General features: G+C 41.4%; 1 long non-coding RNA gene across 5 annotated transcripts in view; it reads right to left on the bottom strand.

Annotated features, from left to right (window-relative positions):
* EPB41L4A overlaps nt 1–24,520 on the bottom strand; it is a 266,512-nt gene that overhangs the window by 37,998 nt on the left and 203,994 nt on the right. For 3 of the 5 annotated variants that reach the window (XR_002342071.1, XR_002342067.1, XR_002342069.1), the window contains 5 exons: nt 13,479–13,569; nt 10,616–10,699; nt 9,341–9,454; nt 2,608–2,655; nt 1,333–1,410 (listed from right to left, as the gene is read on the bottom strand). This is a non-coding gene — a long non-coding RNA (erythrocyte membrane protein band 4.1 like 4A). The remainder of the gene's footprint in view (nt 1–1,332; nt 1,411–2,607; nt 2,656–9,340; nt 9,455–10,615; nt 10,700–13,478; nt 13,570–24,520) is intronic. The other 2 variants (XR_002342070.1, XR_002342068.1) reach the window with 2 other exon arrangements.

Below are 24,520 nucleotides of genomic sequence, written 5' to 3'. Positions count from 1 at the left end.
CTGGGCTGTTATGACACAGGCTTTGTACATAGAGAGGGAGGCTGATTCAGTGCGTGCCAGGCTCTGAGCACTAAAGATGGACCTTGGAGATTATCATGTCCAGCTTCCTCATTTTACAGAGGAGAAAAAGATGACCCAGAAAAATACAGCAGCCAAACCGGAGTCCAGACCAGGTGAGAATGCATTTCCCAGCCATGGTACTCCTGACATTTTTTGGACCAGATATTTCTTTGCTGTGGAGGATAGTTCTGTGGACTGCAGGAGGTTTAGCAGCATGCCAAGCCAGTCACAACCCCACCTGCAACCCAAAACTGCGATAACCAAAAGTATTCCCAAACACTGAGTCCTCAGGGACAGAAGGAAGGCAAAACTGTTCCCACTGAGCACCAGAGAGGTAGAAACTGGCATAACCAGTCACCAAGTCCTTCTCTTTCCCAATCTATTACTCTTTCACCATGTGATAACTTGTTTTCACATAAATACTTCAGAACTAGAAAGAAGTGATTAATGCATTAAGTCATCACCAATACAGATTAATGTCAAATGATGTTATTAATAAGCTTTGAAGAATAAGCCTTAAAGATATGAACTAACTGCATTTACCACCTAGCTGTGTGTGCCTGGCACAAGCACAAACACACATGTGCATGTACATGTACATAAGGCTCCAACTACACAACTATGAGGGTCTCGTTTATTGGCTGGGCAAAGGAGAGTGATGTCATATTAAAAAATACTTCCAGGAGAAATCCCTCTACAAATGGTAAAATATCTTATAACCCTTAGACAAATTCATACATGTTGTACCTAAATTATACAGATCATCTTCTTTTTTTTTTATTAAACAAGACAGGAAAACTCACTGTCAAATTATTTAATCATCTTGTTACAAAGATAAACTCAGTTCAAAGAGCTGAGGTTCCCTAAAACAGAGTGTTAAAACCCAGGCAGGGGGGTTCCTGTCATCTCAGTGGGTTAAGAACATGACTAGTATCCATAAGGATGCGGGTTTGATCCCTGGTCACACTCGGTGGGTTAAGCATGTGCTGCTGCCATGAGCTGTGGTATAGGTTGCAGATGTGGCTTGGCTCTTGCACTGCTGTGGCTGTGGTGTAGGCTAAAAGCTGCATCTCTGATTTGACCCCTAGCCTGGGAGTTTCCATATGCCGCCTGTATGGCCCTAAAAAGACAAAAACAAACAAAAAACAACAACAGCAAAAACGAGGCAGATTCCTTCTTAAACACAGATGAGAAAAATCAGGTGAAAAAAATTCATAGGATACGCAGCTTCTGCTTTCAGAGTTCCAGTTAACTACAATATTCCAATATTACCTGTTTCTCTTTTTTCGGTGTTCTCTATTAGAATTTTCTGATTCACTGCCACTGCTTGTGTTACATCGTGAGCGTGACCTGAAAACAAAACAAGAAAAAAAATCCACATTAATGACAAATGAAAAATTTCAGAAAGGTTCACGTTCATTCTTTGAAATTAATTTTGCACTAAAATTATGAATCCAAATAAGCAGTTCTCTTAGGCCTCTCCCAGGCAGCATTTCTCAGTTCAGCCAGGCATCTGAATGTCTACAGAAATGTGAAAGCAGATTAAAGCAGGTATCACCGTGCTCCCAGCAAGGACCACAAAATCAAGTACTTCCAGTAGAACTCTGATGTGGAAAAGCCAAAAGCCCTTGGAGGTGGGGGATGGGGGGACTAAATATGGACACAAAGTCCTGTCAAACCCCTACCTCCATGGAGACAGGTAGAGTTTATTTCCCCTCCTCTTGCATTTGTGCTGGCCTTGCAACTGATTTTTACCAACAGAAAGAGGTAGAAGGAATACTGTGCCAGTTCTAGGACTCTCTCCTAACAAGGCTGGTAGCTTCTGCTTCCTCCCGGCCACCCAGATTAGTCTGCAGCAGAGACCACGGAAAGAGGCCTCCAGCCATTGTGCCAGAGATGAGCTAGACTAGCTAACAAATTGCCTGTTCAATCAACAGAATTATACACTATATATTTGGTGGTTATTGCATGAAACCACCAAGTGTTGGGTGGTTTTAATGTAGCAAGAGATAACTGAGACAGCTCCTCTAAAACACAAAGCCACAGATTAAAAAAAAAAAAGAAAGAAAAACTCCTGAGGATATTACTGAATGGATGAGTTAGAACCAGCTGAGGTCAAAACTGCTATCTGAAAAATCTTTTAAAATTATAATACTCTTTTTTTTTTGTCTTTTCACCTTTTCTAGGGCCGCTCCTGTGGCATATGGAGGTTCCCAGGCTAGGGGTCTAATCGGAGCTGTAGCTGCCGGCCTACGCCAGAGCCACAGCAACGTGCAATCCGAGCTGTGTCTGCGACCTACACCACAGCTCATGGCAATGCTGGATCTTTAACCCACAGAGCAAGGCCAGGGACTGAACCCACAACCTCATGGTTCCTAGTCAGATTCGTTAACCACCGTGCCATAACAGGAACTCCAAAATTATAATACTCTTAAAGCAGCCACCAATAAAACAAAAAATTTTCCCTACCTTTCCTCAAGTCTAAGCTGTACTAATAAGCCTTCCTCCCTCTCCCTCGGCCCTCCTTTCATTTTGGTTCTTTTTTACCTCCTCCTTTGCTTTAGATCAGAGTCTTCACCACTGTTATGGGCTTTCCTATGGAAAACAAATAAATGAAGACATTAAGGAGAATATAAAATCATCAGCTGGCTAAGGACAGCACACCGAAATGTTTCACTTCGGTAAATGTATATCTCTACGTAGTCATCCATTCACCTAAGTTTTAGTTGCACATACACGCCCAGCCCAACAACAGAAACATAATACCAACTGGCCTCCCAAAGTCAGCAATCCAGCAGAGCCCACCAACAGTCCATAAATAACAATGCACACGTTCTACTCATCCTGTGACGGGGTTCATCTGTAGTTCCTAGGTCTGCAACTGAAACTGTGGGCTTAACCTGATGAAGCCTACCAACCCTAACCTGCCTTGCTTGTTTTCAGTTGATTTTAAACCAAACACCTACTGGAGTTCCCATTGTGGTGCAGTGGAAACAAATCTGACCAGTATCCATGAAGGTGTGGATTCCATCCCTGGCCTCGCTCAGTGGGTGAAGGACCTGGCACTGCCGTGAGCTGTGGTGTAGGTCTCAGACGCTGCTCAGATCTGGCGTGGCTGTGGCTGTGGTGTAGGCTGGCAGCTGTAGCTTCGATTCAACCCCTAGCCTGGGAACTTCCATATGCCATGGGTGTGGCCCTCAAAAGCAAAAAATAAATAAAATAAAATAAACACCCTTATACATAACAACTCTAATGTATGGGTCACTATAGTAACCACTGTTTAAGTGGTTTTTCAAGTATTTGGAGTTAGTTCTTGTTCAGTTCAGATCTACTGAGACTACTGACCATTCAACTGGGCCTGTGCGAGTGTCTGATGGATGACCTTTTGACGTCAGAGAGCCAAAACTCCACCCCCAGAACCTGATAACCACTGTTTTCTGAACATGCCTCCTCTGAAGAGCCAAGAAGCTCAACCATGCTTGCATAGGCCACTGATTAGCTCACTTTTATTACCTCCAATCACCTTTCTCCACGGCTGACTACCCTATCTCTTTATGAGATAAATGTCCCTACACCCTCTCCTCAGAGAGGCAGATGTGAAGTTTGTTCTCCATGACCCTGCTTGGCTGTCTTTCATGAATGAATGCTGTCTCTGTTGGAAACCTTGGTGCCTCAGTGTTTGGTTTGCTCCAAGTTGGGTAAATGACCTGATTAGGTAATACACCCCACCCATCCAAGTTCTGCCAGAATCTGACTTTAGCTCTCACCTGAATGCCTTTTCCAGGCCTCCATGTCCTTTGCTACCATCTCTAATGACCTCTTCACTGCAGCTCAGCAACCCACATCATGGTCACACTTGAGACTCCATCATCTGTAACCACCTCCGGACACTTTGCTCGCTAACCACAATCTCCTCTCTTTCCTGAATACCACTGTCTACTTACCTTCAATCAGGTTCAATGGGGTACCCTGGTTAAATATGTGGGCTCTGTAGCCCTGAATGTGAATCCCATCTCATCTGGTGATAAGCTGTGTGATTGAAACAAATTACTTCTCTACTGAGCCTCAGTTTTTTGTTTTGGTTTTTGGTTTTTCAGTGTCGTAACTGCAGCATATGGAAGTTCCCAGGCTAGGGGTCAAATCGGAGATATAGCTGCCAGTCTAAACACAGTTACAGCAACATAGGATCCCAGCTGCATCTGCAACCTATACCACAGCTCTTGGACAATGCCGGATACTTAACCCACTGAGCGAGGCTAGGGATTGAAACCACGTCTCATGGATACCAGTCGGGATCATCAACCACTGAGCCATGATGGGAACTCTGAACCTCAGTTTTAATAGTACTTCCCACACAGTGTTGTTATGAGGATAAAATGAATTAAGCCATTTAAAATGCACAAGAGTGGGACCTAGCCCACTGTAAGCACTCCTTAAATGTGAATTGTTACCATTACTGCTTATTCGATGACTTCCATTCTACCTTTCTTTGACCTCAGAAGAACTGTCTACTGACCTTGCAACTTTCTATCAGCTCCACACTCTTTCTTCATTCCTTCCCTGACTCAGATTCCCATCATCTCAATAACATGCATGCCTGTACTCAAAACTTTCCCCAGCTGTTTTTTTTTGTTCAGTCTTTTTGCCAAAACCCAAGCATGGGTGAATTCAACTATCCAGGTTCTCTGGGCCAGTCCTCAAAAGCTGGCTGAGCAGTGCCGGATGAAGTTAGAAACACTACGAATTCACGTTCATAACCTGAAGTGGATCTACAACACAGCCTAGCCACTCCATCATGCTTCTCTGATCTAAGTGCTCTCATTTTCTGTAAAGCAGTTTCAAAACTGTTCATCTTGCAACCCTTTGACCCACTGTACTACCGCTTCAGCAGATGACTTTGTGTTCTCCTTCCAAAGGGAAAAGTAGCCATCAGATGGCAATCTTTCCTTTTCCTGTTACCAAAAATAGAACTTAAAAACATCTCCCTCTTATTTACGGGACTGTCCTTATAATTAAGGTCATTCTCTTCACCTGTGTTCTGCGGGTCCCCCCACCTCTTATTTACTCAACAACTGTCATTAAATATCCTCCTCTCTCTCTCATATTCAATTTGTCATTATGATAAATTCTTTTACCACACCCCCCATGATTTTCTGCCCAGTCTCTCCTCTCCTTAAAAGCCACATTTCTTGAGATAGGAACCTACGCCCTTAGTCTCCCTTTCCTTACCTTTTGTTCTATGTGCCTTTGCACTGCAGTCAGGACAGACATAGCTCTTTAATGCCATCATTATGACTTTCGTTCTTCTGTTTTCCCAACAGAGTTGTATCAAATAACATGATATTGCTATGTCTCTGTCCTTAGACCAACTGTTTGTGTAGTATAACCACAAGTGTATACCCATTGTTCACAGGTGATCTAAATAGTATTTCAGGAACACAATTCCATTCTTCTATAGGTTTAACTTTTTCTGATGACAACTGCCTACTTTTCTCTATACCTATCAGCTGCTTAGTTTTCCCTGTGCTTGTCACGAATCCTTCATCCAAACTGAGAATGCTGCAAAACTCCTCCCTAGATGGACGAATCCTCAGATAATCTGCTAGTTCCATATATCCCTCCTGGAGCCCTCTGCCCCCCACTGCTTACGTCTGGACAGTCTGCTGTCAATTACTGCTGCACAAATGTCACTTGGATTAACTCCCTTCACATGAGAATCCCTTTTGCTTCTTTGTATGATGGATCCCATATTTCTAAGTCTCATGGCCTCATGCCTTGGTTTTGGTGGAACTTCCCATTGTTGACAGAGTAAACTTTCATGATGTGTACTATTTCTTTTTTCTTTTCTTTTCTTTTCTTTTTTTGAAGCTGGAATTTTAGAAAATGTCTTTATTCTACACATATAACTACACTTTAACAGGGCACAGAATCTGAAATTAGAGATCATCTTCCTCTTTTTTTTTTTTTTTCTTTTTAGGGCTGTGGCATATGGAAGTTCCCAGGCTAGGGGTCGAATCAGAGCTGCACCTGCTGGCCTTTGCCACAGCAACTCGGGATCCAAGCCACATCTGAGACCTACACCACAGCTCACAGCAACACCAGATCCTTAACCCACTGAGAGAGGCCAGGGATCGAAAACACAACCTCATGGTTCCCAGTTAGATTTGTTTCTGCTGCGCCACAACGGGAATTCCTGGTTCAGTCATTTTTGGTTTGTAAAACTCTGGCAGAGTTTTATCACCCAAAAGGTTAATGACCAGTGTTCCAGACTTGACCAGAATTTGATAGATTCATCTATCTAATGACAAACAACTGGCAAAATAGGAGATTTTGTTATGGCCATGCATTGCAAAATAGAATTTCTTATTATTCTATTTATTATATTTAAGTCCTAGAGATTCTTCCATGCTGATGATAAATCTCGGTTTTAAATGTCACAGTTGATCCAGCTATGCAGGCATTTGTGCCCAGGGACAAGACAAATATGTGTGAAGATAAAACAAGATTGAGAAGGACAGGGATAATTACAGGGCATTTAGAGTGGAAAGAAACAAAGAATGAGCTCCAGCTCTTTATGCCAACACACAGCAATGTCTCGTCTCCTCAGAACACATATCCCCAATAAGAGACCTTTCAAGTACCAGAGAGAACTAGACAGAAGGTCCTGGTGCTCAGACAAAAAGATTCTCTTTCTTATAAAATCAAAATAGTGTTTCCCCTGGATGGTGCCAATGAAAGGAGCCTGTATTCACTTACCACAATTACTTCTCTGTATTTCACAGGAAGCCAGCAAAAAAAAAAGTATCTCAATATAAAAGTCACTAAGTCTGGGTTGGGAAAATGTGTGCCTCCAACTATTTCAAGGAGTGAGTTTGGAAAATCTTAATGTAAATTTTGAAAAATAATGTAAAAACTTTATAATTCCTTTCCAAATACATTAAAATAAAAATGATCATCTACTCATTATTATTTTATTTAGGGAAGAATTCAGGATGAAAAACTTTACAAACTTATCTATTTAACAATAATCACACCATGCCAAATTCTTAATCTATTTAGTGATTCCCACTACCCACACCCCCTCAACACACATATACCCACAAATGCACTTTAAAGTGTTTCCCAGGTGATGTGGCCTTGGTTTTAAGTGTTGCTCAGGTTGAACCAATTGCTGGTAGGAAAGGAGGGCAGAAAATCTATTTTCCTGCCTTATTTAAATGATGACTCATTATCCCTTCCTTTTTTAGATGTATAGACGTAGATCCAAATTCCAGATGTGTCAGGAGGAACAGTTACCCTTTTCTCCCCAAGCCTCAGTTTTCTCATCTGTAAAAGTGAGATAACAATCCTGGGCCAACTATTTTCCATTGGTCCTTAGCCCCAGCCATACCCATCTATCATCTCCCCTGTACTGCCTAGACTAGAAGCCTGAAAATTACATTTTCCTGGATTCTTCTGCCAGTTAGGCACTCAGATGAGACTTGAAGGCATGAGAAAAGGGGAAGTGATTTTTGTTTCTGGCAGCATGTGTGGCAACCACAGTTGCACACCTTTTTTTTTTTTTTTTTTTTAAGTGAGGGTTCCACAGCACTAGCTATGGCAGTAGTACTTTGAGCAGGGCAGCAAGAGTCATTCTTAGGAGTACCCATAGAAGCTCAGCAGTAACAAACCTGACTAGTATCCATGAGGATGACAGTCCAATCCCTGGCTTCACTCAGTGGGTTAAGGATCTGGTGTTGCCATGAGCTGTGGTGTAGGTTGCAGATACAGCTCAGATCTGGCATTGCTGTGGCTGTGGCTGTGGCTGGCAGCTGCAGCTCTGATTTGATCCCTAGTCTGGGAACTTCCATATGCCTAAAAAGACCAAAAAAAAAAAAAAAAAAAAAGGGGGTGGGGGAGTGGTGGTGTCCATGGCCACATCAGCAGTGAGCATAGGCCCACTGGGCCAGCTCAGAGAAGCCCTGGCCAGCTCTCTGGGTAATGCCCACATCTCTGCTCTCTCTCTCCTGCAGCCCAGGGTGGACCAGCAGCCAGATCACAGCCTCTGCCTTTCTTCCTTCAGTCCTGCTCACACTTGTGCACCAAGCTCTGTAATAATCCCTGTTGCTGGAAAAGCCTGGTGACTGAATGATACATATGCCGATTTCCACAGGGTTATCAACAGGATCAAAGGAGATAATACATAGCAGGTAATTTGCTCAGTACTTGGAACATGGTAAATGCCAACTTTTTTCCATTATTCTATCTAATCACTGTTGGTCACAATCTGGCTCCCCATTCGCAGTTCTGTTAGGTGAAGGTAATGACATTTCCTTTCTTAACCATCAAAGGATTTCAGTGGAGTTGGACCTGGCTGGAGACAGCTGGGGATCAAGACTTAGGGAAACCAGCAGAAGTAGAAGGAAGCAAATAGGGATGGACCAGCAATTGTGTGCAAACAAGGGTAGAGAAAAGAGACGGACTTCTGCTTTCGAAATCCACGTGTATATCAAAGGAATTTGATGGTTATCTGAAAACATGATCTGAACTTCTCATAATTATAAGTTACCTATAAAATACTACTTATGTCGGCACCCAAAGTAAAAGACAGTCCCCATGTAGAAATTAAATGAATTTCACTGGTAAGTTATTTCAAGGTCTTCCTCTCTTGATCCTGTCATACTGCCCAGCCTGCTTTGCAGACAGAGCCCAAAACTGCTGGAATTTTTTAAAAATTAGATACACACACACACACAAATATAATCACACAAACAAGTGACCTGCTGGAAATGTAACAGGATTAATGTTCTCTTTTCTTTGAAAGGGATTTTACTCAAGTTTAAACAACAGCAGTCTTGAGAGTAAAGCATCCAGCCTCAGCTAAGAGATTTATCTCTATACATAAAATTATCTTCTCAGGTTAAAACATTTAGAGCTCTGATATATTAATATATAATCACTGATGATTCATATATATAATCACATTACATACACTATACATTATACATACTGTGTAATATATCCTTAAAATATATTGTATACATTTTTAGACATGTAGTCTTCATTGTAATACAGAAAGCAAGCTCCTGTTAATATTTTATGAAACTATTCTCTGAAACCCTGGCTGTTTGAGAGAAATGCTTCAGGATCCCTAGCTTATTTTATCTCACAAAGCAAAACATAAGGCCTCCGTTATTGTGAGGAAACAAACAGTTATATGATGAGAATAACCTGTGATAAAGACGTGCCCAGGATCCAGAGCTTCTGCTGAAGATTAAAAAGTGAGGGCTGGTCAGCTTACCTCCTCCTCGTGGGCTGCACAGAGTCATTGTCGCTCCCACAGGAAGGGTTCCGACGGCGTGCGTAGGGGAACTTGGGTGACTTTGTGCGGTCATGGGGAGAGTTGTAGAGTCCGCTAGAGTGGAAGAGGAATGGTCACGGTTACCCACAGAGGGACTGGAGGAGCAACACCCTAACCTGGATCCAGGGAAGTAGACAGAATTGCACATCTGCTACTTTTGGGGGAATAATGGATCGTGGGCACATGGCTCTCTTTTCTGATAAGATTTAAGGAAAGGAAAGGGAGGGAAGATCTGGTAAAGCAAACCATCAAGGTCTTTATTTTGTAGGAATGGGTTTGTCTCACTGGCCTTCAGCAGTAACAAATGAACATACACAAATGATGCCAATAATAACAATTTGCTTTTATGACGAACCAGCCACCTGCCAGGTGCTGACTGGGCTGAGGCCTTCATACTCAATCTCAGCTTATGTTCATATCAACCCTAACCCACACAGTGTAACTCTTGGGCCCATTTAAAAGAAAAGAAAACAGAAATACTTCATGTTTAATTAAGTGGCCAAGTTAAATTAGCTAGGAAAGAGGTAAAGCTAGAATCTGAACCACTGGATGGTCAAACCTGGAACCACCATAATTAAACAGCAATGAGTTATTATTATTTTTTCGGCCGTGTCCACATGCAGACATTCTCAGTCCAGAGGTCAAACCCGTGTCACAGCTCCTTAACCCACTGAGCCACCAGGGAACTCCCAGCAGTATGTTATGCAGCAAGTCTGTCCCTGGTTATGGCAGTTGTGAACAAAAGAAACTAAACGCTATTTCCTGACCAAGTATCATCTTTTTCCCTAAGAATATAAGTACTCCCCAAGAATATCTATATTTCTAGGAATAGAGGTCTTCTGTCACTATTCACCAGCTATAGTCTCAAGTTTGTACAAGAACTATGAAACTGGGAAAATCATCATTAGTACACTATTCAGCATTTTTAGAAATATATTCTCTTACTCTACACCATCCTAACGACCTTTTGAGCAGTTTCTCAATATATATACAAGTGTTCCTTGCTGTCCTTCCAGGACAGAAAGTTTCACGTTAGGACATATCCTGTTGATTTCTACCTCAGAAGTTCTCAGTCATGCTGATTTAGGAATCCGCCTGCCTTGTCCACAGTTAGTCCTCACCAGCCACAAAGCAGTTGGATTCCTTTGTTTAATGAGCTGAACTGCTAACCCCTTTTATACTGTTCTCCTTTATACAAACAATGGTTCTTTTTACCTCTGGGGGCCATTTTCTTCCCACGGAGCATGAGATTTGCTTCTCTGAGTATCTGGGCTGTTTTCATTCTTTGCTTTCTTAAAGCTTGATTTAAAAAAAAAAAAAAAAAGTAAGGAAAACTAACTAGAAAATAAAAAGAAGTTAATTTACCTATTTCTCTTTTCAGTAAAATGACTTCACAAATGTTTTAAAATGTGTGTGTTTATTTATGCCTGTGACTCAGTCCAGAAAGTACATAAAGTGGCTACCTAAAAAAAATATACATGCTTCCAATAGTACTTTGGGGAGGGGGTCTCTTTTCCCCTTCTTTCTTTCTAGTTTTATTACTTTCAGTCAACCAAAGCCAGATCATCAATAGTTCAGAAACTTTCTGCAGAGTCCACCTGCAGGATAGGAAAAAAGGGTAACCCACATGCTAGCCAAGAAAAGGAAGCTGATGAGAAAGGAAAGGTGGGGTATCAGGGCTCATGGGGCTGGCTCCCTCTTTTGAGCAGTTGCTGGCTTTGGACATGGGTCTGAATCTGGGCAGACTGGTCAGCTCTGGGCAGGTTCAGGCTACCCAACCTGACCTTCCCCACCCCCGGCTTCCGCCATATCTTGGCTTCATCCTCCCAAATCAGAATGACTTTCAAATGCTATTTCCTGACTGAGTATCCTCTTTCTTCCCTAAGAATGTAAATATAACTGAGTTGTTATTCAACCCCCCTAAATTGTTTTAGAGCACATGAGAGACACGAGGAAGAGACTCATCAGAAGCCTTCCGTCACCAGGGAGGAGGAGGGGAGGAGTGTCACCTCTCACTTCCCTGGCAATCGCCACTTCAGGGAAAGATAGAGCTACTTAACTCCTAAGCCACTTTGAACCCTGGATTTTTTATGACTCCTCTATAGAACTGCCCTGGAATATGATCATAGCAGAGTTCTTTTTAAGAGCCATCAAAGAGGAGAAAGAAAATGACAAGGCCACTTCAAAAAATGAAAATAAACTTGTACCCTGGCATGCTACATTCCTATAGCAGTGAATACAATGTAAGCCTGAAAAATCAGGTATTTGACAAGGGCATTAGTAGATGGTAGGTTTTATTCACATATGAGCAATGTGCTATTCTTATAACAGTTAAAAATATTTGCAAGATTGAATTTCCAAAGCAAAAGCTTACTCTTGGAATGAAGAATACTAATATGGTAGATATTTAATACAACAGGAGAAAGTTTGTATGTGTTTAATAAATCAGAAAGAAAAAGCAAAAGAGAAAAGGGAGATTGAGAAATGCAATAGGGAAATGAAGGGGAATTGGGAGAGCAGAGGAAAGTTAAAGAATAGGGAAATCCCAGGGGGCAAATTAATTGCATTCACTCTCTGAGCAACTTCTCATCTGCAGCTTGAGTGGGAACATTTGGCAGCCCTTCAGGTATCAGTTCTATCTGCAGGAAGGCAGTTACAAAGGGGACTGTACTCCTTCTGTACATTCTAAAAAGGCTTGGGACCTGAATTTCATGGAAGGTTACTGTTCTTATATTGGACTTACCATAAGCACACCCTGTACATACAGATTAAGCTGACTCTCCAGACATAGCTGTGGAGTTGACTAAACCAAAGTGCACATAAAGGCAAAGAATTTGGTGTTCCACAGAAAGAATCTGTACAGGGGGTGTCCTGTAACTAAACCAAAGAAAATGTAGGCAAAACCAGGGAGAAACAGTGCAACTCCGAGGAACCTCACGACTTAGAATATTTTGCTGAGAAATCATAAACTAGATTCTTCTAAGTAACAACAATCCAGGTGAATGGATCAAAATTGACCATTACTGGAGTTTCTGTCATGGCTCAGTGGTTAACGAATCTGACTAGGAACTATGAGGTTGCAGGTTCGATCCCTGGCCTCGCTCAGTGGGTTACAGATCCGGAATTGCCATGAGCTGTGTGTAGGTCGCAGACACAGCTTGGATCCCGCATTGCTGTGGCTCTGGTGTAGGCCGGCGGCTATGGCTGCAATAGACCCCTAGCCTGGGAACCTCCCTATGCCATGGGAGCAGCCTTAGAAAAGGCAAAAAGACAAAAAAAAAAAAAAAAAAAAAAAAAAAAAGACCATTATTTACTAACAAAAGATGGAGCGGATGATCTAAAAAGTCTTTTGAGGTCACCTATCTCTGACGGCTTGCACTGCTCCACAATGAATGTGGAGCAATCTCCATAGAGAAAGTGAGCCGATAAAATCTGTTCATTGTATGTCTAGCCTGCTGTTCCATGAACGTAACTGGAGATAGGAAGAAATGATGCTGCAACAGTGTCTTAACAGAGAACAAGGCCGATCTTTCAGGGAAACAATCCACGTAATATGTTAAGAGAAGGTCTTTCCACTGGGGACTGCTGCCGTGAAAATTGATGCAGAGAACCATGACGACCCTTCATACATATGCAATCACTGTCTTCTGAAACCCTGCGCCCGTAAATGCTCTAACGGCTCCTTCCCAGGCCACAGTTCAGTGCTCTGCTGTAATGAACGCAGTGCATTAAACATGAATATCATCTACTTTAACTCCCAGGTCCCTCTGAGTTAGTCCATTATACCATGCCATTTAAAAAAATCACATGGCATTTTCATTCTGCTGCCAAGAAGGGAGACCACAGACTATCTGCGACTTCATCATGCTTTGACAGTAGGAGCATTTCCTTCAAAGGAGAGGGCGGGTCCTGATGCTTCATCTTTCACTGGCATTTTAAAGTAATCTTTGGTCCACAGACTAGTTTGATCACAAGTACTAGTTAATGATCAGAGTGAAAAGATTCTCAACCTTGCCAAGAGGAAAAAGCATTTCTGTGACAGCACACAGTGGTGCGTCCTTTCAGTTAAGTGACTGACCTTTTTACTGGGGAAGGTGCAATGATTTTAGTTGTTCCTTCATTTTCTCCATTTTCCATGTTCGCAGTTACCCGATTTATGCTGTTTGATCCTAGGAGCAAAGGGGAAAAGAGACAGTGAAGAAGAAAAGAAAGGAGAGAGCGGTCAGAACAACCCAAAGAGGCAAAAAAAAATTTTTAATGTAACTTTAGGGACATCACAGCACATTGTATTGACACACTATTATTTCAAATACATAATGAATTGCCTAATAAATCTGATGTGCTATTTTCTGAAATGTACTAAACCTTCAACATAACAATATCCAAAGGTGTCTAGGCTATGGCACCACTTTAAAATGAATGGCATTTTATTCTTCTTTTATTTTTTTATCATAGTATGCAGTGGCTTGAAATGATATCTCAATTCCCAGACCAGGGATTGAACCCAGGTCACAGCAGTGAAAGCTCAGGGTCCTAACCACTAGACCACCAGGGAACTCCCATGAATGGCATTTTAAACTGGCACCACTTTTTGGGGTTCCCACTGTGGCACAGTGAGTTAAGGATCCAGTGTTGCCTCTGCAGTGGCTCGGGTCATTGCTGAGCCACAGTGGTTAAGGATCTGGTGTTCCTGCAGCTGTAGCATAGGCAGGCCTGGATCGGATCACTGGCCAGGGAACTTCCATATGCAGGTACAGCCAAAAAAGAAAAATAAATAAACAAAATAAAATGGCACTTTTTGAAATTCTAGGAGTTAACAAAGTCCCCACATCATGGACATTCTTTAGACTGCTAAAGTAAGAATTTAAGATATTTGGGACTTTTATAGGAATGTAAGCCATTCCAACTGGTCCTTGACAACTATGTTGTGAAAAAGCTACTGGTTTTTGCCATGCCATGGCAATCTTCATTCTAAATCAAACCTCCTCAGATATTTCACACGTGAAAATATTCCAACTCAAAATTCAAATGGGGGAGTTCCTGTTGTGGCTCTGCGGTAACAAATCCAACTAGCATCCATGAAGATGAGGATTCCATCCCTGGCCTCGCTCAGTGGGCTAAGGATCTGGCGTTGCTGTGAGCTGTGGTGTAGGTCTCAGAGGCAGCTCGGATCCTGAGTTGCTGTGGCGTAGCTCGGATTCGACCCCTAGCCTGGGAACTTCCATATGCCATGGGTACGGCCCTAAAAAGCCAAAAAAAAAAAAAAAAAAGCAAACAGCAAAAAGAGAGTAATAGAGATGTGATTTGTATCACTCACATTAAGTTTTCAAACGTGTTCAATGTGAACATCTCTAAAAGTCTAAAACTGAGTTTTAAAGCTGTTATTCCTCAGATTTGAACACATGCTATGTGGACCAGCAGAGGGAGCCCCAGCAGACACTATGTTGGAATCGAGATCCAAATACAGAGCAGTGGGAGGCATATCCAAGAAGTCTGGGTCCCACTCTTGGGATGGGGGCTGAGAAGCCTGCAGAGGGGAGCCATGTGGCCCCTGATGACAACTCTTCCCCCCTCCAGCTGCATGAGCCTCACTCTGGGAAGTACAGGGGAAACCAGGGAGGGGATGCCCAACACCCTTGTTCAATTAACCATGAGGTACCAAGGTGTGTCCTCCTCAGAAAAGCCTGGTTCAAGCCCTTCAATCGCAAGTCCCACTGCGACTAATGGTTTTCGAGTCGTGAGGTGAGTTTGTAATGTTAACAGGAGCTAATATTTACTGAGCACTTACCATGCGTTGGTTGTTCTCCCAAGTACTTTTGGTCTAATTACTCATACAATCCTCAAAATAAATACTATAAGGTAGATACTAATACTATCCCCATTTTGGGTTGTTGCTGTTCTTGTTACGGCCATACCTGCAACATATGGAAGTTTCCAGGATAGGGGTTGAAGTGGAGCTGTAGCTGCTGGCCTACACCACAGCCACAGCCATAGCAACGGAGGATCCGAGCCACATCTTCGACTTACACCACAACTCACGGCAATGCCGGATCCTTAAACCACTGAGCAAGACCAGGGATCGAACTTACATCCTCATGGATACTAGTTGGGTTCATTACCACTGAGCCACAATGGGAACTCCTGTCCCCATTTTTTTTTTTTTAAGATAAGAAAAACAGGACTTGTTCAAGGTCCCACAGCTCATGAGTTGAGGGCCAGCTCTGAAACCCAGCAGTCAGGCTCCAGAGACTTAGCTCCAAACCACCACTATATGCGGCCTTCCATGACCATCTGCATTTCACCCTCAAAAGACAGTCTAAATTAAGAGTCCACTGGGAGAAACCGAATTTTTAGAAGGTAAGTGAGAAGAATGTCCAATGAGAAGGATACTTAACAGCCATATAAGAATGCTCTCTCAAGGGCAGCCAACACTGAAAGACAGCAAGAGAAACATGTGAGTACCCCAAAGCTGGCAATTCCCTCCAGGACATTTGGAGGCAGGTGTGGCTACTCATCAGGAATGACAGACATTAATGAATAAACCTTGGACACAGAAAGCAAACAGGAGTTCCAAATAAGAGCTTCAAAAACCATTATTGCAAGAAATGTGACATGGATTCAATATCTGAACTTTGTTCCTATTTTGGAATCCTGAAATGAAAAGGTGAATCTGAAGATATGGAGCATTAAAGATTAAAGGTAAGCTCATGTGGGAGCAACACTTCAGAATCCAGGCATCAGAAAACACTGTAACACTGGGGTCTACAGAAATTTCACTAGGTATGTTAAATGGGACACAACAACTCCCCTGAACTACCTGATGTGCTATCTGACATCGGAGTGGCCAGTCTCTGTATATTTTGCCATAACCCTTTGCAAAAAAATCACCAGGGCAAGCAGAGATCTGAGATGGAGCTGCTTCTTAAAAGCGGAACTCTACTTGATATAGCCCTGAGTCAGAGGCAGGAGGGGATAATTCATTTGTGCTCCCAACAGTAGATATGCCCCAACATCAACATTTTTAGTTGTTGCAAAAAAAAATCTTGTTTAAATGTGGTCTTGTTTCCAGCTGGTATTATTAGAAGGGACCTTCCCAAACTCAGGGCTGTTTCCGAGGGCTGGGGGAAGGAGGGAGCATGACCAGGACCCAAAGCCTAAATGCCCAGTGAGTCGAAGAAGCACTGAATGAATGTGAACCTCACTGTTAACTGAAGCCCTGTGCAAAACCCAGGAAGCCCTGGGTTTCCTTCAAGTCTCATCTCTTTAGACTGAGTGGTCTTTTCTCAGTCTAATACCGTTGCGGAAAGTGAGGCTGCTTGATCCCTTTAACCTGTTGCCTTCCAAAGCTTCCAACAAATAAATAAACAGAACAAAAACTGAGGACTATTTTAAAACAGAAAAATTTTCAAACTAGGTAGGTATATGTATTTTCCTAAAGAAATCAACATTTGGTTATTCACGATAATTAAATCATAGTTTTTGAGATCAACACTAGATCTATGGCTTTCCCAAAGAATTTAAGGGGGAAAAAAAATCACATACAAGATCTCCCTTAGACACTCATATAACACTATAGCCAGGCTTCTTAACAATAAACTATTTGACTGACAAGGCTATTTTAATAGCGTAACAGTCACATAACTCTCATATACACAGCATAAGTAGGTAGGGTATTGTCAGCAATACAATTTATTTACTTTTTTTAAATTTTTTAATTTTTTGTCTTTTGTCCTTTTAGGGCCACACTCACGGCATATGGAGATTCCCATGCTAGGGGTCTAATTGGAGCCGTAGCCACCAGCCTACGCCAGAGCCACAGCAACGCCAGATCTGAGCCACGTCTGCAACCGACACCACAGCTCACGGCAACGCCGGACCCTTAACCCACTGAGGGAGGCCAGGGATTGAACCCACAACCTCATGGCTCCTAGTTGGATTCATTTCCGCTGCACCACGACGGGAACTCCAGTAATACAATTTAATTCATGTTTTTTTTCTACTCAGAACACTGTACTACTAACCAAAAAATCTGTTTATATCTATTTTCCTCCTCTATTACTATGTGCCCTGGATAAACCTGGGTATAAAAAAAGCCTTACCAGGAAAACAGATAATAAAGAGAAAAGCTATTTATAAGTCTTAACTTCCTGGGAGCACTTCTGAAGTATCCATATAATATTCATACCCTAACATTTACTGTAATATATACTTCAGGAATTTTAGTAATTTATAATACATTTAGTAATTTATATGCTCTTTTCTATTCATGAGTGTAGGGTTCTTAAAAAGCCATAATTAGGCAATACCTACTAGCTCTATGTTACTAAATGTGCACTTGATAGTAATAACTATACTTTTAAAACACTGTATTTTAACCATTGTCCTAATTACGTCAAATGAGTGAGTCTGTTTTTTTAAATCATACTACCAATGGAGAAGAAAGCTAAGCAATTAAGTAAAGCTAGGTGACAGACTGCTTATGGAAACCTACAAAGACAAGAGAGATGGTCATGTATTACCTAGGTTTACTAACTAACCACTACCTGATTTCCTTCCCCCAACTTTCCCTCCCCTCATCAAACCACCTTCCAGAACCATACCTCCAACATTACCTTCTATTCTTTGACAACAGAGAAGAGGTGATCTGACAAACCAACCACACTAAAGGGCTCATGTCGTCATGCATTAACTGGCCATAGAACCGTTCCATTTTAAAGAGAAAAAGAAGCCAAATATTAACTAGAGTAATTAACTGATAACAACAGAATTTCAGGCACTGCTCCAGGGGGTATTTTGAGGCCGGAGAAATCATTTTTCTTTCTTTCTTTCTTTCTTTTTTTGTCTTTTTAGGGCCGCACCCTCGGCATATGGAGATTCCCAGGCTAGGGGTCTAATCGGAGCTGTAGCTACCGGCCTACGCCAGGGCCACAGCAATGCAGGATCTGAGCCACGTCTGTGACCTAACCACAGCTCACCACAATGCGGATCCTTAACACACTGAGTGAGACCAGGGATCGAACCCACAACCTCATGGTTCCTAGTCAGATTCGTTAGCCACTGAGCCACAATGGGAACTCCTGGAGATATCATTTTTCACCACTCCTTTTTCATTGTAAATTATAACAGACCATTAGAAAAGAAGATAACACACTGATTAACAGTCTATCACATTATTATAAAGTGAACAGCTATTTAACTACTACCCATGTCAAGAAATAAAACGTTAAGGGCAATTTTCCTACACTACACAAATCACTCCCTTTTGGGCAACTCTTTGTTTTACATAAGGCCAAACAGTTGTTTTCCACCTAAAATATCTAGAATTTATCATGTATTTATATTATAAAATATTTTAAAATGCACACAATAAAATTATTACATTTTAAAATTATTAACAAAAGTGAATAAAGTTTCCAGATCTCACTAAGATGAAGGACACATCACTGTGCCCCAGTGATGGCCAGCCCAGTGTCTTACACATGGTAAGAGCTCAGTGAAGGCCTATTATTACAGCAGATATATTTCTGTTTCTACTCTTTTTTTTCAATAGAAGGGAAAATTCAGGATAATGATGTTATGTTTAACAAGTGTCAAAACTAAGACAAAAAATATGGATGTGGTAGCATAGGAAATGCAAGACAAGAAGACTATATAACCATATTCTACAAGGCAGGGCGACTCCTTAGCACTTGCAAAGCAGCCTTCTGCCACAGCATGCTACTCTTTTAAATGATAGCCACAGATTATTTATAACAAAGGTCAGTTACTAACATATGGTTATTAAGGCTCCTAAGTCAATCTGTATTTTTTTTATTTTTTATATATATTTGTCTCTTGTCCTTTTAGAGCTACATGCGCGGCACATGGAGGCTCCCAGACTAGGGGTCCAATTGCAGCTGCAGCTGCTGGCCTACGCCAGGGCACAGCAACACCAAATGAGAGCCATGTCTGTGCCTACACCACAGATCTCGGCAACGCCAGATCCTCAACCCACTGAGCAAGGCCAGGGATCACACCCGAAACCTCATGGTTCCTAGTCAGATTCGTTTCCACTGCATCGCGATGGGAACTCCTGTATTTTATTTTAGATAAAAAAAATTTTTTGGCCGTGCCTGAGGCATATAAAAGTTCCTGGCCAGGGAGTGAACTCACGCCACAGCTGTAACCAGAGCCACAGCAGTGAGAACGCTGGTTCCTTAACCAGTTGAACCACAAGAACTCCAGCTATAGAAATATTAATTCTAGCAAGACCTTTTAGAATTTGAAACATCCAATTCACTTCACATGTTGTTCACATTAAAAAGACAAAGGAATGGAATTCCTTGGTGGCTCAGCAGGTTAAGGATCTGGCACTGTCACTACTGTGGTGAGGATTTGATCCCAGGCTGTAGGTACAGCCAAAATAAATAATTAAAAACAATAAAAAGTCAAAGGGCTTTATTTCAGGAGGCTGGTCACATTTGAAAGAACATGTTTATCAGGAGACTGCTCTATTCTATTAAGAAGCCAAATCTACTGTGTGACCTATGATCACTTTTGTCTCTGGACTGTTAGATACTATAGCTTAATACAGGCCCATGCAATTCCCTACCAGTCAGGCAGCACTGCAACACCAGTGTTCAATGCTCCATGGTTTTGTGTGTCCATTTTTTAACATTCTATATGTAAATGATTCCAGCCTGTGTGCACCACCCCACTGCCACGCTATTGTGTGCTTTGGCTTTGCTTATGATTGACGGCCCTCATCTTCAGGGACCCTTGACTTGGGTTTGGGAAGAGTGGCTATCAGAAACAGAATGAGCTTTCTCAGGATCTCTTTAGCTACTTGATCTGGGATGGATTCTTAAAAGTCATCCCTGCAATGTCAGGACTGCAAGATATGGTGATGAATCCATGTGGATATTCACTTACAAAAACACTCTACATTTCAACAGTATTGTGAGTCGCACAAAGTTCAGAGCTCAATTTGACACCTGTCAACCTTAGTTAAATCTTTGATGTTAGTTAAATGTTGCCATCGCTCTGAATTTACAGAGTGGGCACGGAGATGAATAGGTGACACCAAGTGAAAAATATATATTTAGCAAGTGACAATATGTCATGTAGGGAAAAGGACAAAGACAGATTGTACCATATACATGATTTCGCTTTAAAAACTCTCGAATGTGATACATTTGTAAACTTTTAGGTTCAATTCTATCCCATTCATTCACATTTTCTTTTCTCTTTTTTTAAAACTGGACCTAATGCTTGCCGCTAATAATCAGGACAGATTTTAACTATTACAAACACACAAGAGAGTTTTAAGTTTCAATAAAGACGAGGTGATTTTATATAACCTAATCCAAAATGACTTATGAGAAGAAATGTGATATTCATGAATTAAGAATGAGCTAATAACTGGAAATACATTTTAACTGTAGTTTTCACACTGATAGTACAAATCTTTTGCCTTGATTTCACCAAACTGAGACTGGGTACTGTTGGGGGGGAAAAAATGGCAGATGGTAGAGCAAATTAGCGATATAAAACCTATTTTTCTAAAACCACAAATTAAGGTTAAGGCCATCAAATGGCCAAGGAAACCATGTGTGTGTGTGTGTGTATGTATTTCCCCCCCCATCATGGAAATTTTACATGTGATAGAACAGATACTCATTAAATTATGTAAAACAAAGTTAAATTTCAAAACATACAATTTGGGAAATAAACATGTTTCAGCATCCAGTGGCTAATTCTCTAAAGTTCAAATGCCTGGCATCGGCCCATTCATTCCAAAGAGGCAGCCAGACCCCCTGCTTTTCTGTTTCTTGCATTCAAAAGTCCCAGGCATTCAAATACAGCTACCTCTTTACCACAGACATACAGACTTTTAGGACACTGATTCTGCTACATGTCAACTGCAAGATCAAACAAGGCATTCTGCTATAAAGCTGAAGGGTGGATTATAAAGAGTGGGTGTGGATGAGAAAGATGCTAGGAAAATAAGTCTATGCATGAAAGATCCCTTCCCTGGTTGATGTGCTTCCAATTTCTGAGCCAGCAATCTCCTGGATCCCTCTCATGGCCAAAATGGTCAAGTTGGGAGCATGAGAGAGGAAGGCCGGAGCTACAGAGGCGCACACACACAGAGGTGCTCACCAACATCTTTCCTCCTGGGTCAGAATGCCAGGTTCAAATCCAAGAGAGGCCCTTCTGGGCCTTATTTATTCCTTTAGGCCCTCAGAGTAGAACAAAAGGTCTTTGCTATCTGAAGAACATGTGCTCTTTACCTGTGTGTGCTGGAGGGGCTGCCACATGCACTAACAGCAGAGGGACGCCCAGTTTTCCTCTTGGCCCTCCCGGCCCCAGTGCCAACACCTTTCTGTGAATGGTTGGCTGGAATCAAGAGGTGGGACAAATCTCTTAGATCCAAGTTTTTCCTATGACATGAAGACACAGTTTAAAGGAAGAGAACTGAGTAAGTGCTCACAACCTAGCCTGGCACTGCTCTTGTGCTCCTCTCAACCTCGATAGGGCCACACAATTTAGAGCAACACAGAGCAAACTTTCTCTAGCCATTTTTTGTCAAGTCTACATCTATGCTCATTTGGTCTAGGGCAGGTAGACAGTTTCACATCTGACCTAAGGTTGGTTCTGCTGCAGAGGAGTGCACTAGACCACTGCTTTAGAGCTTTTATTTGATGCAACTATAGTAGTACATAAAGTATATACAAACACAAAATACATACAATTGTATGTAAAGCTCACTTGAAAATGCTTTTTTTTTGCTATTTTTATTTATTTTATTTTATTTAATGTTTTGCCTTTTCTAGGGCAGCTCCTGAGGTGTACGGAGGTTCCCAGACCACTGCGCCATGATGGGAACTCCAAAACACTTCTTTACTAAAGCAAAATTGAAAAATTTTTTGGCTTTTTCTGCTTCTATATTTGAGCTCATAGCTAGGAGGCCTTAACTCAGTGCTCTTTAAACATTTTACACAAGTAAAAGAATTTGAAAAAAGAGGTACCTCAGTGCACATTTCCAAGATGATATCTAACATTTTGCATCAAAAGTTTAAATAGTACCCAAGGATGGCATTTGTAGCAGTTGACATTTTAAAATGTAACTGTTTCATGACTCTCTTAAATATCCAATATAATAAAATGCCACAGAAATTTGATACCCGTAGTCATTCATTTAAAAAAATACATGGGAGTTCCCATTGTGGCTCAGGAGGTTAAGAATCTGACTAGCATCCATGAGGATGTAGCTTCGATTCCTGGCCTTGCTCAGTGGGTTAAAGGATCTGGTGTTGCTGTAAGTTGCAGTGTAGGGAGCAAAGGCAGCTCTAACCTGGTATTGCTATGGCTGTGGTGTAGGCTACATCTCCAATACAACCCCTAGCCTGGGAACTTCCATATGCCGTGGGTGTGTCCCTAAAAAGAAAAATAATAATAAAAAAAATAAACAAAATAAAAAAATACATGAGTTTAGCAGTTGGAAATTTCATAGCACTCTTTTTTTCTCCTTGCAATTGTAATTCGATTCCATCTCCTCTGCGAAAATATATCTCAAAGTAATGTTTTATGCTTACAAGTTTTTATTCTTCACTCTATCTTACTTCTGTGACAAAAAAATATATAGAAAAACAACTTTTACTTCCCATGACCATAAAGATCTACATGGTAAAAATTTTTTCTGAACCAAGTTATAATTATTAATAGTATATTATTACTATACTATAGTAATGTTGATAATTACTAAATGTAAAAAGTTTTTACTGAAAAGTAATTCTTACTGAACGAACAGGGTATTTTTGTTTTCCCAATGATTGCACAGATTATATCCATTCGAGAATACAATTCTGTGCTAAAATAAAACAGTTTAGCAACAATTCTATTCTTATTTTTATTTGGATAGATTTTTGTACTGAGAAGCCCTATACACATTAAGCAGACATTTATATAAATTATTCTGTTATAAACACATCACCACTGTCCCACAGACCTTGTCAGTGTTCCATGTAGACATGGAACTTGATAAGTAGTGATAGATTATCCAAAATTATTTTGACTTTTCTACCAGGTGGCATATCAAGTGGGTCCCTGGGAAGCAAAAATGAGAAAATGATATACAAGGATGTGTCACTTGACAATTAACGTCATTTTACTTTCCCAGCACCAACCCAGAAGGTTGAACGTTTAAGGACAAAGCAGTATAACAGATTCTGGATGGGGAAAAAAAAGGCCTGCCTTCCTTTTGCAAAATAGGAAAATGTTCACTGGGAAGGGGCAGGCTGAAGAGAAGTTCCAGTAAGTCCATGTCACAGGCAGACTCCTTCCAGGAAAGAGAACCTGGAAACTGACTATCAAGACTGCCTGGGCCCACATCATCCTTAGAAAGTCTTCCTGCATCTCCTCCAGGGGTTGCATACCCAGTTGCAAACCTTTCATTCTAATCCACCAGTCCTTCAAAATCCACTTCCTTCACAACAGCATCATGGATTACTTTTAACCACAACAAACCATCCTTCCACATGCTTACAACTCATTCAGGGCTCGGCTCCATGACACCTGACACGTGCTGCCCACATTTCAGTCCATCTTTTACCTCTCCAGTCCTACAAAATGGTTTAGCATACCAGTCATACAAACCTGAATGTGCCTCTCAGCTCTGCCAATTTACACACTGTGCTGTCTGGGACAAGTTATTAAATTCCTGTGGGTCTCAGTTTTCTCATCTGTAAAATGGTGATATTACCTACTGCTTATTATATGGTAGATACGCAGATTACATTAGGTAATTTCTAGAAAGTGCTCAGCACAGTGATTGGCATTTAGTAAATGCAAAATAACCACTGTATCCCTTTTATATAATAAAGTTCCTCTAGACCAGGGGCCAAGTTTTTTCATTTCCTAAGTTCCATGGAATAGGGTCCGCACTGGGTGTTTTTTCTAACACCGTCAAGCAACTCTTCAGTCTCAGCAGACACTGACTGTGTATCCTACAATTTAACTCTATTCTGACTACCTACCTAGAGATAGTGTTGGACCCCACATGTTAAGAGCTCTGCCCCCCAAGACTGCCCCCAGTTTAGATATCTGCTACAAGTCCAGGCTGCCACCTGTGCTTCTGAC

The sequence above is a fragment of the Sus scrofa genome, chromosome 2, assembly GCF_000003025.6.
Source record: "Sus scrofa isolate TJ Tabasco breed Duroc chromosome 2, Sscrofa11.1, whole genome shotgun sequence".
Lineage (NCBI taxonomy): Eukaryota > Metazoa > Chordata > Mammalia > Artiodactyla > Suidae > Sus > Sus scrofa.
The sequence above is the reverse complement of the archived record's forward strand: the minus strand, read 5'-3'. Positions and strand labels throughout refer to the sequence as shown.